A 16,128-nucleotide genomic window follows, 5' to 3' on the forward strand; every position below is an offset into this window, starting at 1 on the left:
GTTAGAAATGTATCGAGACATCTCATCTGAGACGGTGATGAACGGCACATGAGCAGAGAGGGGAAATGATTCACTTACTTTTGCTGCAGCCGCATCAGGTCATTAGAGGGGTTGTGAATTGGCTTCCCTGTGGAGGAGACAAAGAACATCTCTTCTGCACTGCAGTCATCCTCCACGTCCCTCTTCCTTTTCTTACAGGGTCTCAGGAGCTGTGGACGCACCAGTCTGTAGTATATATCAAACCACTGTTGGCAGAGGAGAGAAGGGTGTTAAGATTCATTTCTGCTGTTGAGCACGTTCTGACAGGAAATATGATCTCATTGTGATGAACTTACGCTCCTCCTCCTGTGACAGGGCAAACACTGCCACTTGATGTGCTGCCGTTTTGTGTTCTTTTACGCCAATCACGTACAGTTGATTTTTTTCAATCCTGTCAACCCACTCACCGACCTGTAAAAGTAAGATATCCCAACGATTAGTAAATGCAATGGCTTAGCTGTCTGGAGAAATGTATCAATACAGACCAAAAGAGCACAGTAACACTCACAGTCATGTTCGCCACCACGCCCGGTCGTTGGAGGTGTTGCAGGATGATTATGGCCTCGAGGTAGTACACCACAAAGATGGCCTGGGCAGGCTCCAGGGTGCCAGAACCACTGTCAGACAGCTCTTTCATAATCTCCAAAAAGTGCGGCTTGGCCCTCACCAGCACAGCTCGGCAGTCACCCGGTGTTAATTGTTGCTCGTCAATCAACATGTTATACCTATGAGAAAAAAAAAAACATCAATTGTGTTAAGAAATCATATTGCAGCAGGGAGAGAGAGGACTGCCAGTTCTGTAGTGTAATCCATTCACATGCGGACAAACACTTAAATTTACCTCTTCTGGGCGATCTCTTTGCTGACTTGCTTGGATGTGACTTTCTGGAGAGAACCAATGAAATCAATGAAATGCTTGCACTCTGTATGCAGTGCCTCATCCTCATGCCTCAGGTTGGTTTGAATAGTGTGGAAAAGCAGGAATCTGTCAGAGGAAGTACAGGGATTTATGTTACGCATGTACTATCTACACTGTTGACACCATAATAATAATAATAATAATAATAATAATAATAATAATAATAATAATAATAATAATAATAATAATAATAATGATAAAATGCTACCAACCTTTTCAAACTCTTGAGGTAGTTCTGCTGCGTTTGTTTTTTCAGTTTTGCCTCAGACAGTTCAAGGAGGTACTGTCGGAGCTTCTCTCTGTTTTAACAAACTGCAGGGATGGTGCCTCAGGATCCACATAGTAGAGGTACCTTGAAACATTTTCAACCTGAAAATAAAATACACAATTTTAAAATACATTCTAATGACTTTTGCTCCTTGCTTCATCTTTTATTAACTTTCTAATTAACATTTCTAATAAACAGGGCGTGTAAAGATGGTCCTCACCTCCTGTTTGAAACTTTCATTGAGGAGCTCAATCTTAAGGTGTGTGGCAAAGTCCCTCAGCAGGGGATGGTCCAAGGAATGCTTTTGATAAAGCCCTTCTCCAGCATGTGACTCCTGGCCGTGACAGAGTAGTTCACATCTCGTTCACTGCAATGTGTGATAACACTTGTTATAATACTTTGCATAATAATGATATAATGTGAGCCACTCTCAAAAACACACATCATCAGAAAAGTTGTGAAACTGAGGTTCTCACCATTGAAACAGCTCTCCACTGCTGTTTGACGCCTCGTCCAATGGCTCAAACACTTGAGACGGCTCAGCCTGGACTTCGGCCACAGTTGGCCGCCTGGTGTCTACATTTGCATTGGGCAGAGGGGGGGGGGCTCCAGTCACATACAAGTGATGACGCTCCAGCTCCTCAGTCAGTCTTTCAAAAAGGAAAACAAGATTTTTGGAAATGGTTAATGAAATAAAGTTTGTGAAACTAAAACTCAAAGAAATAGTAAAACAATATATTTGAAAATGGGGAGTGGGGGCATGAGCAGTGAGGAAGGAGGAGGTAATATTGAAGTAAAGCCACCTACCTTTGCAATGGGCATGCATCTGACAGAATTTGTCTGAGGACTTTGTAATTAAAAGTCCTGCCATTCTTCAGGAGGTCAACAACGTCTAACTTGGCCTTTTTTACCACAGCTTCAATGGCTGCTTCAGTGCTGTTCTTCATGCAAGACCTCCGCAGATGGACTGAGAGGGCCTCGTGAGTCCTCATACACTTTGGGCACAGCAGGCAGTGTCGGTTTGAAGGTTTCCTGGACAAAAAGACAGTAAGGATAGTGTGGTTAATATAGGAATAAAAAAGGTTACTTAACATGCATTAATTAAGGTGCATGAAATATACAATCTGAAAAACACAGTTGGTCTAATTCAAAAGCTAAGCATGCACTCTGAACTTTGCAAAAGCAGACACAATGGGCACAGCAGATAGTGTCTGGATGTAGGTTTCCTTGACAAATAAAAAGGCAGAACCATCTTCACCTATTTACAATCCAGTATCTAAGCAAGTATTAATGTTACTTACCTTGAAGCCATTTCAGCAGCAAGAAAAATGAAAATCTCTGGTGCAGTGTAGTTTACAGCTAGAGGTCTGACTCTAGGTCTGTGTGAGTGACCAAGTTCCTCCTGTATTTAAACTGTGCACCTTACAGCCCCACCCACATTTCACATTAACAGGTAACTCCCCCACTCCCCCACCCACCCAGGTCCTGGGCTCTCAGGAAATATTAGTAGAGACAGGTTTAAAAGTTTTCTCAATGAAGGATTAGTCTAAAACTATATTCTGACTATTGAGATTTCTGATGCCAATATTTGAAAACATGTACATTCAAAATAAATAATCTCACTAGGAGAGTTTACCATGAAATATTTTATTTTAAACCACATCTACAGCTAATGGGCTAATGGGCTGTATATCAGATGAATAGTACTATAAAAGTACGATATATCACCATGCACTTTGGCAACATATATTGTGACTGTACTTTTTAAATATGTCTGTCTTAGTAAAGTGTGGTGTTGCTAATGCAATTATTTGTCTCCTGTGTATCATTTGGGGAATGTCAGCACAGGTAAGAGTGAGGGCCAGAACAAAAGCAGGGTCGTTACAGGAACGTGGCTCATCGGGGGATGGGACTGTTGGAAAGAGCACAACCTAAGCTTTATTTTGGTGTCTAACGTGTTGGGTTTAAAGCATTATGAGCTCTCTAAAGGAGGTCAGACCTCTAAAGGAGGTCAGACATTAGGTGGGTTTCAAAATGGAAAGGCCTTTGCCAGAAATACACTACACATACTGTCTAATTACACAGCAGTACTACTAGATATACACACAAGTCTGATACTGTTGGAAAGAGCACAATCTAAGCTTTATTTTGGTGTCTAACATGTTGGGTTTAAGGCACATATGCTGTCACAAATGCTGAGGCTTCCCCAAAAGAGCGAATTGGAGCCCTAAATGGTCAGCCTGTAGGTTAGGTTAGGGATAGTTTTAGGGTCCCCCTTCATCCAGACAGCTTTAAAAACTGTCTATACTTATATTTTCTGAAAGCCCAGGACCTGTACATGTGATTTAAGGTATAATAAGCCATATTCAAAGTCCCTCAGTAGAGGATGGTCCAAGGAATGCTTTTGATAAAGCCCCTTCTCCAGCATGTGACTCCTGGGCGTGACAGAGCACTTCACATCTCGGTCACTGCAATGTGGGATAACACTTGTTATAATACTTTGCATAATAATGATATAATGTGAGCCACTCTCAAAAACACACATCGTCAGAATCATGTTATTGCTCATGTCCCAGCCCCCAATGGGCCACTTTCTTTGTTTTATTTAGTTAACGACCATCCTTTTGTTCTAGTTGATGGCTCTGTGCTGCTGTGTGAGTGTGTGTGAAAAGCCTTCATACCATGCTTTCACACTCAAGTATTGTTTGCTTTCATCACAGTCCCCTGTAATATTTCTTTTGAGTTTAGTTTCACACACTTTAGTTTCATTCACTTCATGAACCATTTTCAAATATGTTTTTCTTTATTGAAAGACTGACTGAGGAGCTGGAGCGTCATCACCTGATTGTGACTGGAGCTCCTCAACCACTGCCCAGCGCAAATGCTACAGTTGGACCACCGACCAGGCAGCCACCTGAAGATGCTCACACACTGCCTGATGCCAGTGCTATAGCTGGACCATCCACAAGACAGACTCCTGACAGTGAAGAGGGTGAGCTGTCTGAGGCCGCTGTGGACTGTGGCGAGGTGATTCAATGGTGAGTCTCAGTTTTTCTACGTATCTGATGCTTGTTTTTGCATGTGGCTCACATCAATAACTATGATGCACTATTAAAACAAAACTCTTATCCCTCATTGCAGTGTCCAAGCTCCAAAATACAGCATCCAGACCAAGCAGCTCATGCTTGAGAAGGGCCTATATCAGAGGCATTCTCTGGACCATCCACTGCTGAAAGACTTTGCCAACTACCTAAAGAAGGATCTCAGCAATGAGAATTACAAACAGGAGGTGAGGGCCACCGTTAAACACTGTTTTTATTAGAAACTTTGTATGCAGTTTAATAAAAAGGCAAAACAGTCATGACTAGATGGTTGAAAATGTTGCTCGGTATCTCTATTATGCTGACCCAGAGGCACCATCCCTGCAGTTTGTCGGTGATAGAGAGAAGCTGCGACAGTACCTCCGTGAGCTCTCTGAGGCAAAACTGAAAAGAGAACACAGCAGAACTACCTCAAGAGCTTGAAAAGGTTGGTAGCAAATTTTGTTTTTATGATGATTATGATGATACCGGGAGAGCATTGGTGGTTCAGTGGGAGAATTCTCACCTGCTATGTGGGAGGCCTGGGTTTGATTTCCAGCCAATGCAGTTGTCCTTTGTAGTACTTAGCACAGACGGGCTACACAGGAGCACTTACCAAAGACCAGAGGAATAACCGGCGTCCCCTGTGGTTGTTAATGTGAATGAAGTATATGTTTGTTTAGTTTTGTAGCCTTTCGACTCCTCACGAGGCTCTACAGCTCTGCAACATGCCACCAAACAGCAGAGCACCACCACACATGTACTCCCCCTGAGGGCCACGTTCAGGGCCGCATCAGAAGTTACAGATCTCTTGATCAACGCCAGCAGAGGCGTCATGAGGCGTCAGGAAATGTGTGATCTTTTGAGATATGATAATTAAAGTCTATCAATGTTTCCGCCCAGTTTTGAACTGGGGACCTTTCGCGTGTGAGGTGAACGTGATAACCACTACACTACGAAACGTGATATCAACGGGAGCCTTTCTATGTCAAAGCTGATTGCAGACCTGACCAGATTTATACCAGCAGCACATTTCCATGTTCTGCGACATGCCGCCAAACAGCACACCACCACACATGTACTCCCCCTGAGGGCCACGTTTAGGGACACATTAGAAGTTACAGACCTCTTGATCATCGTCAGCAGCAGCTAGTCATTCGGTGTCAGGACATCAGACCACACAGACATGTGTGATGTTTGAGACACGATAATGAAAATCTCTTATTGTTTCCACCCGGTTTCGAACCGGGGACCTTTCGCGTGTGAGGCGAACGTGATAACCACTACACTACGGAAACACATGCTGTGTCAAGCCACAATCAGATATTAGTCTTCCATGCTTGGTCAATAAGTGCTGAAAGCGACCTATGGTCACGTTGTACAGTTTAAACAACAAGTTGTTCCAAAACGTGTCATAGGTTTCCGCCCGGTTTCGAAACCGAGGACCTTTCGTGCAGGAGCCGGATATAGTGATCACTAACTTTACTAACTTTTCCCAATGTGGTGCCAGCGGAACCGCCTCCACATCAATGCGGGGAAAACCAAAGAGTTGGTGGTGGATTTCCGCAGGTGCAGACGCTCCCCTCTGACACCGGTGAACATCCCCCTCCATAGCTTGGGACAAATGAGCCTACCAACTTGACCCCCACAGACCAGCACTTTGTTCTGGCCCTCTCATACAGTAGTAGCCTTTGTGTAGGAGGTGAGACTCAGCCAGGGGGATATTGTTCCACACACCTCCCCATAATTGTGATCACTTTGTCAGGCTTCCTTGCCTTCAGTGACCTGTATCTTACACAGAATGAGCCTACCCACTTGAAAGCCCCCCTCCCCCCACAGCAAGCCAGGGTCCAGGCTTACTACTACTGCAACTACTGCTGCTCTGTGGGCAGCTGCCATGTCCCATCCCCCGATGAGCCATGTTCCTGTAATGACCCTGCTTTTGTTCTGGCCCTCACTCTTACCTGTGCTGACATTCCCCAAATGATACACAGGAGACAAATAATTGCATTAGCAACACCACACTTTACTAAGACAGACATATTTAAAAAGTACAGTCACAATATATGTTGCCAAAGTGCACGGTGATATATATATACATTCAGAAACCAAAACAACGAAACAAAAAAGGAGAGAAATAAATATTCATCTGATATGCCCAAACTGGAAAGTGATCTGTTGCGGTCTCTGGAGAGAGTGGGAGGGAGGGGAGGTGCAATGTACAGGTGTACTGTACGGTGTATGTACTGTAGACAGAAGTGCAACAGAAGGTCTAAAGCATGGCGCTTCGGCAAGTTAGTTGAGCCTGTCGAGTCCTTGACCCTCTCCCTTAAGAGTTCTTGTTGACACCATAATCAAACAGAACTTCTTCATTGACCATCAAAGTCCTGGTTGCGAGGAAAAGGATTACATCTCTTTGCTCTCCGTCTATTTCCACGCTGAAGTACTTCGCTTGATGTTGGCTTTTTTCTTCGAGTGGTTGATCAACCTGCCGATAGTCTGCATCCCAGGGTGGCAATCACACGTTTCTGATTTTGCATCAATGCACATTTTCTCACCCTTTTTATTTGTAAAAAAGAAGCCATGGTCAGTCTCTTTGCCAGTGGTGCTTTTGTGAATGTTCTGTCCCTCACGATGTGTGACAACCGTTCCGTGGTAGTCGCAGAGCACCTCGCCAGCCTCAAATCTGCGGGTCGTGACGATCCCTCTGCCCTTGTCTTCACATTGGTTGATATGAAGTCCTCTCCACTTCTGTGTCTTCACCAACATCTGAATCTGTTTACTGTCCATGATGGTGTCCTCCGATCCAGACGGTGCCCAGTTGTTGAGTACTTCATCAGCGATGCAGCCAGTGTTTTTCCATCCCTGCTTCTTTATCCAAGCCTCGAGGCGATCTCTTGTTGGCGCGCGCCGACTGAATTGTGCTGTCAAAATAAATAACAAAAGTTTTGTTAGTCATGAATACAATCATTGAAAACTTTGAATAGTGCAATCATTTTTGCTTGAAAATAATGTGAAATATGGTAAGAAAACTACTTACAGCGGACATGTTCAACACGCTTTTCAAACTGCTTCCTCCTCCAGTATGTGTAAAGTTTCCGCTCAAATTCTTCAGACACATCCTTCCGGTGTTTCACGTGTGGCCCTTTCCCAGACAGTGAAAGAGGGTACGTTTTCAGTAGGGTTTCAAGAGCGGTGAAGAATTTGACCTTCTCATTATCAGCAGGGAGCCTTGGCAGACAGATCACTGGCTGTTTGGTTGGTGAGTCTTGGACAGCATGGCTGGAACAGGCATCAGAAAGCTCACATCCAGTACCTTCCCCAGAAGCCTCAGCACTACATGAAACAAAAGAAATTACTGAGATTATAAGAAAAACATTAGACTTTCAGATTGTCTAAATATAGATTATGGTGTGTTTGGTTATGTTTGCATTGTGTTGGCAAATATAAAACATGCTCACCTTGAAACTTTGCTCATCGTGCTCAACAGCTGAGAAGTCTTCACAATGAGGTCACGTTGCTTCATGCAGAAATGCTTCTCAGCAGTCGCACTTCGAATGGGTCAGGTAATCGGCCACCAGTGACTTCTGACTTTCCGGCAAGTACTGAGCTGCCGTCTCAAATGCTCTGCGCGCCATCTGGCTGGTCACGCACGGGAGATCGTATCTAAAATGCAAGTTTGAACAGTATGTTAGAAATGTATCGAGACATCTCATCTGAGACGGTGATGAACGGCACATGAGCAGAGAGGGGAAATGATTCACTTACTTTTGCTGCAGCCGCATCAGGTCATTAGAGGGGTTGTGAATTGGCTTCCCTGTGGAGGAGACAAAGAACATCTCTTCTGCACTGCAGTCATCCTCCACGTCCCTCTTCCTTTTCTTACAGGGTCTCAGGAGCTGTGGACGCACCAGTCTGTAGTATATATCAAACCACTGTTGGCAGAGGAGAGAAGGGTGTTAAGATTCATTTCTGCTGTTGAGCACGTTCTGACAGGAAATATGATCTCATTGTGATGAACTTACGCGCTCCTCCTCCTGTGACAGGGCAAACACTGCCACTTGATGTGCTGCCGTTTTGTGTTCTTTTACGCCAATCACGTACAGTTGATTTTTTTCAATCCTGTCAACCCACTCACCGACCTGTAAAAAAGTAAGATATCCCAACGATTAGTAAATGCAATGGCTTAGCTGTCTGGACAAATGTATCAATACAGACCAAAAGAGCACAGTAACACTCACAGTCATGTTCGCCACCACGCCCGGTCGTTGGAGGTGTTGCAGGATGATTATGGCCTCGAGGTAGTACACCACAAAGATGGCCTGGGCAGGCTCCAGGGTGCCAGAACAACTGTCAGACAGCTCTTTCATAATCTCCAAAAGTGCGGCTTGGCCCTCACCAGCACAGCTCGGCAGTCACCCGGTGTTAATTGTTGCTCGTCAATCAACATGTTATACCTATGAGAAAAAAAACCCATCAACTGTGTTAAGAAATCATATTGCAGCAGGGAGAGAGAGGACTGCCAGTTCTGTAGTGTAATCCATTCACATGGGGACAAACACTTAAATTTACCTCTTCTGGGCGATCTCTTTGCTGACTTGCTTGGATGTGACTTTCTGCAGAGAACCAATGAAATCAATGAAATGCTTGCACTCTGTATGCAGCGCCTCATCCTCATGCCTCAGGTTGGTTTGAATAGTGTGGAAAAGCAGGAATCTGTCAGAGGAAGTACAGGGATTTATGTTACGCATGTACTATCTACACTGTTGACACCATAATAATAATAATAATAATAATAATAATAATAATAATAATAATAATAATAATAATAATAATAATAATAATAATAAAATGCTACCAACCTTTTCAAACTCTTGAGGTAGTTCTGCTGCGTTTGTTTTTTCAGTTTTGCCTCAGACAGTTCAAGGAGGTACTGTCGGAGCTTCGCTCTGTTTTTAACAAACTGCAGGGATGGTGCCTCAGGGTCCACATAGTAGAGGTACCTTGAAACATTTTCAACCTGAAAATAAAATACACAATTTTAAAATACATTCTAATGACTTTTGCTCCTTGCTTCATCTTTTATTAACTTTCTAATTAACATTTCTAATAAACAGGGCGTGTAAAGATGGTCCTCACCCAACACATCAGTGTTGTGCATGTGAGCAAACAGCAGAAATGTTGAACACCATCAGAAAGCACCTCAAAGTCATTTGCAATTGGCAGGTTTTGAACCATTTAGTACTTCTTTGTAAGTTAGACAGATTCCCGGCCAATGCACTGAGTCTTTATTGCTGTATGGACTCAATGGTTGCACAACTTCTTTGTCTTGTCAGCCAATGCAGTTGTCCTTTGTAGTACTTCACACAGACGGGCTACACCGGAGTACTTACCAAAGACCAGAGGAATAACCGGCGTCCCCTGTGGTTGTAAATGTGAATGAAGTATATGTTTGTTTAGTTTTGTAGCCTACGACTCCTCACGAGGCTCTACAGCTCTGCAACATGCCACCAAACAGCAGAGCACCACCACACATGTACTCCCCCTGAGGGCCACGTTCAGGGCCGCATCAGAAGTTACAGACCTCTTGATCATCTCCAGCAGCCGGAGCTAGTCATTCAGTGTCAGGAAATGTGTGATGTTTGAAACATGACAATGAAAATATCTTATAGTTTCCGCCCGGTCTCGAACCGGGGACCTTTCGCGTGTTAGGCGAACGTGATAACCACTACACTACGGAAACTTGATATCTAGCATTGTCCTGCGTCAAGCGAAAATCAGATATTAGTCGTCCATGCTTGGTTAATAAGTGCTGAAAGCGACCTATGGTAAAAGATTGCATTGTGGCTGTGGGTAATACAACCATGTGAGCATTGGTGGTTCAATTCTCAACTGCCATGCAGGAGGCCTTGCATTCGATTCCCAGCCAATGCAGTTGTCAGTTGCTTCATTGACACTGTATCATAGGGCCTTTTATGTGTTTTATGTCAGTGGGCAATCAGGCAATGACCGTTACAGTGCTCTTGCTATTGTCGGTACTTTCCTGCCAATTCAGGAATGTTGTTTCGTTTTTGTTTTTGTTGTTGCCATCTGATTCCCAGTCAATGCAACATCTTTTGGCAAGACTGAAATTGCAGTGTCAGGTTTGTTATGTAGCACATAATTGCTTTCAAAAAATCAGTAGGAGAAAACAGCCCAAATTTCCTTGCAGTTCCAGTGTCTAGGCTGCTCATTTCGACAGGTAAGACACACTTTGGGCCCTGACACACCGAGCCCACGGTCGTCCGACGCTCAATGTCGGACCGTTGGTGAGCATTTGTCGACCTAGGTTTGGCTGTGTCTTGCACCGTTGGCGCCAGTCAGCCATTGACGGGCCTTGTCCTTGTACGGGGAAAATTCAAAAAAATCATGGTCAGGCTGAGCCTTGCAAACACATATAACCCTTACCTGGGAGGGAATAAATCTGGCAGAGTGGTGCACAGAGAAGTACCTCCTGCTCAACATCAGCTGAACCACTGAGGCGACTGTTGATTGTAGAAAGAAGGAGGCAAAAACACAGACCCTGTCTGCATCAGTTGAGCTGAGGTGCAGCAGGAGAACAGCTGTACGTTCCTTAATATCACAGTCACTGAGAGCATATGTTGGTCATCACACATCACCATCCAGGCTAAAAGAAAAGGACAGAATAGGCTCTACATCCTACGGAAACTTGGCAAGGCTACATTCTGGAGCAAGATCCTGGTTAACTTCTACAGAGGAGCAACAGAGATTATTCTGTCTTAAACCTTGGGAGGAGCTTCATTCCCGAGGATGTGGAAGTCCTCTTTAATCTTCAACAGACGTAGACGGATTAGGGACAACTTTCAGCACTGTCACATGAGCACTGGTGACAACCATTCATTTCTGTCTTCATGTATAAACAAGCAGGGGTTCACTCTTGATGTTTTCCTGCCTTTTCTGTCTCGTTGGTGCTCCCTGCCACCCGTAAGAATTATCTGAACTAAATTTTTTTGAATAAATGACAGTAATCCTAATATTCATCAGAATTGTTTTATTCATTATATAAGTTCCTTTGTTTGGCTCTGGATTTTAAATAGTTCTACTTTATATTTCTGTTATTTTAGTTGCCAAATTATTATTAATTTTCATAACTATTTGTATATTTTTTGTGACCATATGAATGTGAGTTACAGTAGTCATATGATCATAATAACTTGGCACCACGACGGTGGCGATCAACTAGCTTTGTTTACCCAGGCTTTCTCTCCCTCAGGCTCTGTGCAGGTCCCCATGAAAGAAGACGTTTTGCGCACCGTTGCAGTCTTGATGGGCGCAGATTGCGTCAAAGAAGCAGTGGTGGCTGTGGCTGTCACTGCCATGTGAGCATTGGTGGTTCAGTGGTAGAATTCTCGCCTGCCACGCGGGAGACCCGGGTCCGATTCCCGGCCAATGCACTGAGTCTTTACTGCTGTATGGACTCAATGGTTGCACAACTTCTTTGTCTTCTTACAGTTAATACCCGGGAGAGGAGCATTAGAAGATGCTGGCGTTGGTGACACGTCATACACCACACCAGAAGCAACACTTGTGACTCTTCTCCCCCTGCTTTTCTTGGGTAAGAAAAGGCTTGCTCCTATCTTAAATTTAGCTGCATTTTGTGCCTGTTTGGCGCAGAAGGCAGAGAGTCAAACTTCCAGGTGTATGCACGTGCCATCACCAAAGTGGTATTGGAGTCAATGAGCATTGGTGGTTCAGTGGGAGAATTCTCACCTGCTATGTGGGAGGCCTGGGTTTGATTTCCAGCCAATGCAGTTGTCCTTTGTAGTACTTAGCACAGCAGAATCAAGAATCTGCTGAGCCTCATGCACATTTGGCAAATCCATGTACTGCCTCATCAGTGTTGTGCATGTGAGCAAACAGCAGAAATGTTGAACACCATCAGAAAGCACCTCAAAGTCATTTGCAATTGGCAGGTTTTGAACCACTTAGTACTTCTTTGTAAGTTAGACAGATTCCCGGCCAATGCACTGAGTCTTTATTGCTGTATGGACTCAATGGTTGCACAACTTCTTTGTCTTGTCAGCCAATGCAGTTGTCCTTTGTAGTACTTCACACAGACGGGCTACACCGGAGTACTTACCAAAGACCAGAGGAATAACCGGCGTCCCCTGTGGTTGTAAATGTGAATGAAGTATATGTTTGTTTAGTTTTGTAGCCTACGACTCCTCACGAGGCTCTACAGCTCTGCAACATGCCACCAAACAGCAGAGCACCACCACACATGTACTCCCCCTGAGGGCCACGTTCAGGGCCGCATCTGAAGTTACAGACCTCTTGATCATCTCCAGCAGCAGGAGCTAGTCATTCGGTGTCAGGAAATGTGTGATGTTTGAAACATGACAATGAAAAGATCTTATTGTTTCCGCCCGGTCTCGAACCAGGGACCTTTCGCGTGTTAGGCGAACGTGATAACCACTACACTACGGAAACTTGATATCTAGCTTTGTGCTGCGTCAAGCGAAAATCAGATATTAGTCGTCCATGCTTGGTTAATAAGTGCTGAAAGCGACCTATGGTAAAAGATTGCATTGTGGCTGTGGGTAATACAACCATGTGAGCATTGGTGGTTCAGGAGGCCTTGCATTCGATTCCCAGCCAATGTAGTTGTCAGTTGCTTCATTGACACTGTATCATAGGGCCTTTTATGTGTTTTATGTCAGTGGGCAATCAGGCAATGACTGTTACAGTGCTCTTGCTATTGTCGGTACTTTCCTGCCAATTCAGGAATGTTGTTTCGTTTTTGTTTTTGTTGTTACCATCTGACACAGTGGGTTCGCATAGGAAGCTACCCTCCCAGTCGGGGAATTGAACCCCAGTCTCCCGCATGACAGGCGGGGACACTCACCACTATACTAACGAGATGTCTGTGGGGAATAGCCCTCCACGGAGTAGACACAGGTTCGATTCCCGGTCAGTGCAACACCTTTTGGCAAGACTGAAATTGCGGTGTCAGGTTTGTTATGTAGCACATAACTGCTTTCAAAAAAAAAAATTAGGAGAAAACAGCCCAAATTTCCTTGCAGTTCCCGTGTCTAGGCTGCTCATTTCGACAGGTAAGACACACTTTGGGCCCTGACACACCGAGCCCACGGTCGTCCGACGCTCAATGTCGGACCGTTGGTGAGCATTTGTCGACCTAGGTTTGGCTGTGTCTTGCACCGTTGGCGCCAGTCAGCCATTGACGGGCCTTGTCCTTGTACGGGGAAAATTCAAAAAAATCATGGTCAGGCTGAGCCTTGCAAACACATATAACCCTTACCTGGGAGGGAATAAATCTGGCAGAGTGGTGCACAGAGAAGTACCTCCTGCTCAACATCAGCTGAACCACTGAGGCGACTGTTGATTGTAGAAAGAAGGAGGCAAAAACACAGACCCTGTCTGCATCAGTTGAGCTGAGGTGCAGCAGGTGAACAGCTGTACGTTCCTTAATATCACAGTCACTGAGAGCATATGTTGGTCATCACACATCACCATCCAGGCTAAAAGAAAAGGACAGAATAGGCTCTACATCCTACAGAAACTTGGCAAGGCTACATTCTGGAGCAAGATCCTGGTTAACTTCTACAGAGAAGCAATAGAGATTATTCTGTCTTAAACCTTGGGAGGAGCTTCATTCCCGAGGATGTGGAACTCCTCTTTAATCTTCAACAGACGTAGATGGATTAGGGACAACTTTCAGCACTGTCACATGAGCACTGGTGACAACCATTCATTTCTGTCTTCATGTATAAACAAGCAGGGGTTCACTCTTGATGTTTTCCTGCCTTTTCTGTCTCGTTGGTGCTCCCTGCCACCAGTAAGAATTATCTGAACTAAATTTTTTTGAATAAATGACAGTAATCCTAATATTCATCAGAATTGTTTTATTCATTATATAAGTTCCTTTGTTTGGCTCTGGATTTTAAATAGTTCTACTTTATATTTCTGTTATTTTAGTTGCCAAATTATTATAACTATTTGTATATTTTTTGTGACCATATGAATGTGAGTTACAGTAGTCATATGATCATAATAACTTGGCACCACGACGGTGGCGATCAACTAGCTTTGTTTACCCACGCTTTCTCTCCCTCAGGCTCTGTGCAGGTCCCCATGAAAGAAGATGTTTGGCGCACCGTTGCAGTCTTGATGGGCGCAGATTGCGTCAAAGAAGCAGTGGTGGCTGTGGCTGTCACTGCCATGTGAGCATTGGTGGTTCAGTGGTAGAATTCTCGCCTGCCACGCGGGAGACCCGGGTCCGATTCCCGGCCAATGCACTGTGTCTTTACTGCTTTATGGACTCAATGGTTGCACAACTTCTTTGTCTTCTTACAGTTAATACCCGGGAGAGGAGCATTAGAAGATGCTGGCGTTGGTGACACGTCACACACCACACCAGAAGCAACACTTGTGACTCTTCTCCCCCTGCTTTTCTTGGGTAAGAAAAGGCTTGCTGCTATCTTAAATTTAGCTGCATTTTGTGCCTGTTTGGCGTAGAAGGCGGTGAGTCAAACTTCCAGGTGTATGCACGTGCCATCACCAAAGTGGTATTGGAGTAATGAGCATTGGTGGTTCAGTGGGAGAATTCTCACCTGCTATGTGGGAGGCCTGGGTTTGATTTCCAGCCAATGCAGTTGTCCTTTGTAGTACTTAGCACAGACGGGCTACACCGGAGCACTTACCAAAGACCAGAGGAATAACCGGCGTCCCCTGTGGTTGTTAATGTGAATGAAGTATATGTTTGTTTAGTTTTGTAGCCTTTCGACTCCTCACGAGGCTCTACAGCTCTGCAACATGCCACCAAACAGCAGAGCACCACCACACATGTACTCCCCCTGAGGGCCACGTTCAGGGACGCATCAGAAGTTACAGACCTCTTGATCAACGCCAGCAAGTTACAGATCTCTTGATCAACGCCAGTCATGAGGCGTCAGGAAATGTGTGATCTTTTGAGATGTGATAATTAAAGTCTATCAATGTTTCCGCCCAGTTTTGAACTGGGGACCTTTCGCGTGTGAGGCGAACGTGATAACCACTACACTACGGAAACGTGATATCAATGGGAGCCTTTCTATATCAAAGCTGTGGGACCACCTGACCAGATTTATACCAGCAGTACATTTTCATGTTCTGCGACATGCCGCCAAACAGCACACCACCACACATGTACTCCCCTGAGGGCCACGTTTAGGGACACATTAGAAGTTACAGGCCTCTTGATCATCGCCAGCAGCAGCTAGTCATTCGGTGTCAGGACATCAGACCACACAGACATGTGTGATGTTTGAGACACGATAATGAAAACCTCTTATTGTTTCCGCCCGGTTTCGAACCGGGGACCTTTTCAGCGATGTGAGGCGAACGTGATAACCACTACACTACGGAAACACATGCTGTGTCAAGCCACAATCAGATATTAGTCTTCCATGCTTGGTCAATAAGTGCTGAAAGAGACCTATGGTCACGTTGTACAGTTTAAACAACAAGTTGTTCCAAAACGTGTCATAGGTTTCCGCCCGGTTTCGAAACCGGGGACCTTTCGTGCAGGAGCCGGATATAGTGATCACTAACTTTACTAACTTTTCCCATTCATTGTCTATGGTAGTGATTATTATTACAGATGCAATATATTTTTGTCCAAAGGTGGAATTGTGGTGGCGCTGTTTCCCCCACTTTTTTTAAAGAGATGAGTTTATCTTGTCCTTTGAGTGACAGACGACTGGAGCAGCAGTGATTTCTCTCTCTCACCTGGAAAAGCCTGGGAGCACTGTGAGGATCATGTT

At 44.6% G+C, this 16,128-nt stretch overlaps 8 non-coding genes across 8 annotated transcripts; 2 read left to right on the forward strand and 6 right to left on the reverse strand.

Annotated features, from left to right (window-relative positions):
• Window positions 1-5,196: 5,196 nt before the first annotated feature.
• trnav-cac (transfer RNA valine (anticodon CAC)) lies at window positions 5,197-5,268 on the reverse strand. Its single transcript has one exon. It is a non-coding gene; the product is annotated as a tRNA-Val (tRNA).
• A 263-nt stretch (window positions 5,269-5,531) lies between these two features.
• On the reverse strand, window positions 5,532-5,604 carry trnav-cac (transfer RNA valine (anticodon CAC)). The gene has a single exon. It is a non-coding gene; the product is annotated as a tRNA-Val (tRNA).
• A 4,372-nt stretch (window positions 5,605-9,976) lies between these two features.
• trnav-aac (transfer RNA valine (anticodon AAC)) lies at window positions 9,977-10,049 on the reverse strand. Its single transcript has one exon. It is a non-coding gene; the product is annotated as a tRNA-Val (tRNA).
• Window positions 10,050-11,689: 1,640 nt separating this feature from the next.
• Window positions 11,690-11,760, forward strand: trnag-gcc (transfer RNA glycine (anticodon GCC)). Its single transcript has one exon. It is a non-coding gene; the product is annotated as a tRNA-Gly (tRNA).
• A 963-nt stretch (window positions 11,761-12,723) lies between these two features.
• Window positions 12,724-12,796, reverse strand: trnav-aac (transfer RNA valine (anticodon AAC)). Its single transcript has one exon. It is a non-coding gene; the product is annotated as a tRNA-Val (tRNA).
• A 1,755-nt stretch (window positions 12,797-14,551) lies between these two features.
• trnag-gcc (transfer RNA glycine (anticodon GCC)) lies at window positions 14,552-14,622 on the forward strand. The gene has a single exon. It is a non-coding gene; the product is annotated as a tRNA-Gly (tRNA).
• Window positions 14,623-15,322: 700 nt separating this feature from the next.
• On the reverse strand, window positions 15,323-15,395 carry trnav-cac (transfer RNA valine (anticodon CAC)). The gene has a single exon. It is a non-coding gene; the product is annotated as a tRNA-Val (tRNA).
• Window positions 15,396-15,657: 262 nt separating this feature from the next.
• On the reverse strand, window positions 15,658-15,733 carry trnav-cac (transfer RNA valine (anticodon CAC)). Its single transcript has one exon. It is a non-coding gene; the product is annotated as a tRNA-Val (tRNA).
• Between the last annotated feature and the right edge of the window lie 395 nt (window positions 15,734-16,128).

Source organism: Plectropomus leopardus, chromosome 16 (assembly GCF_026936395.1).
Source record: "Plectropomus leopardus strain MGB_pleo_1.0 chromosome 16, ASM2693639v1, whole genome shotgun sequence".
NCBI lineage: Eukaryota > Metazoa > Chordata > Actinopteri > Perciformes > Serranidae > Plectropomus > Plectropomus leopardus.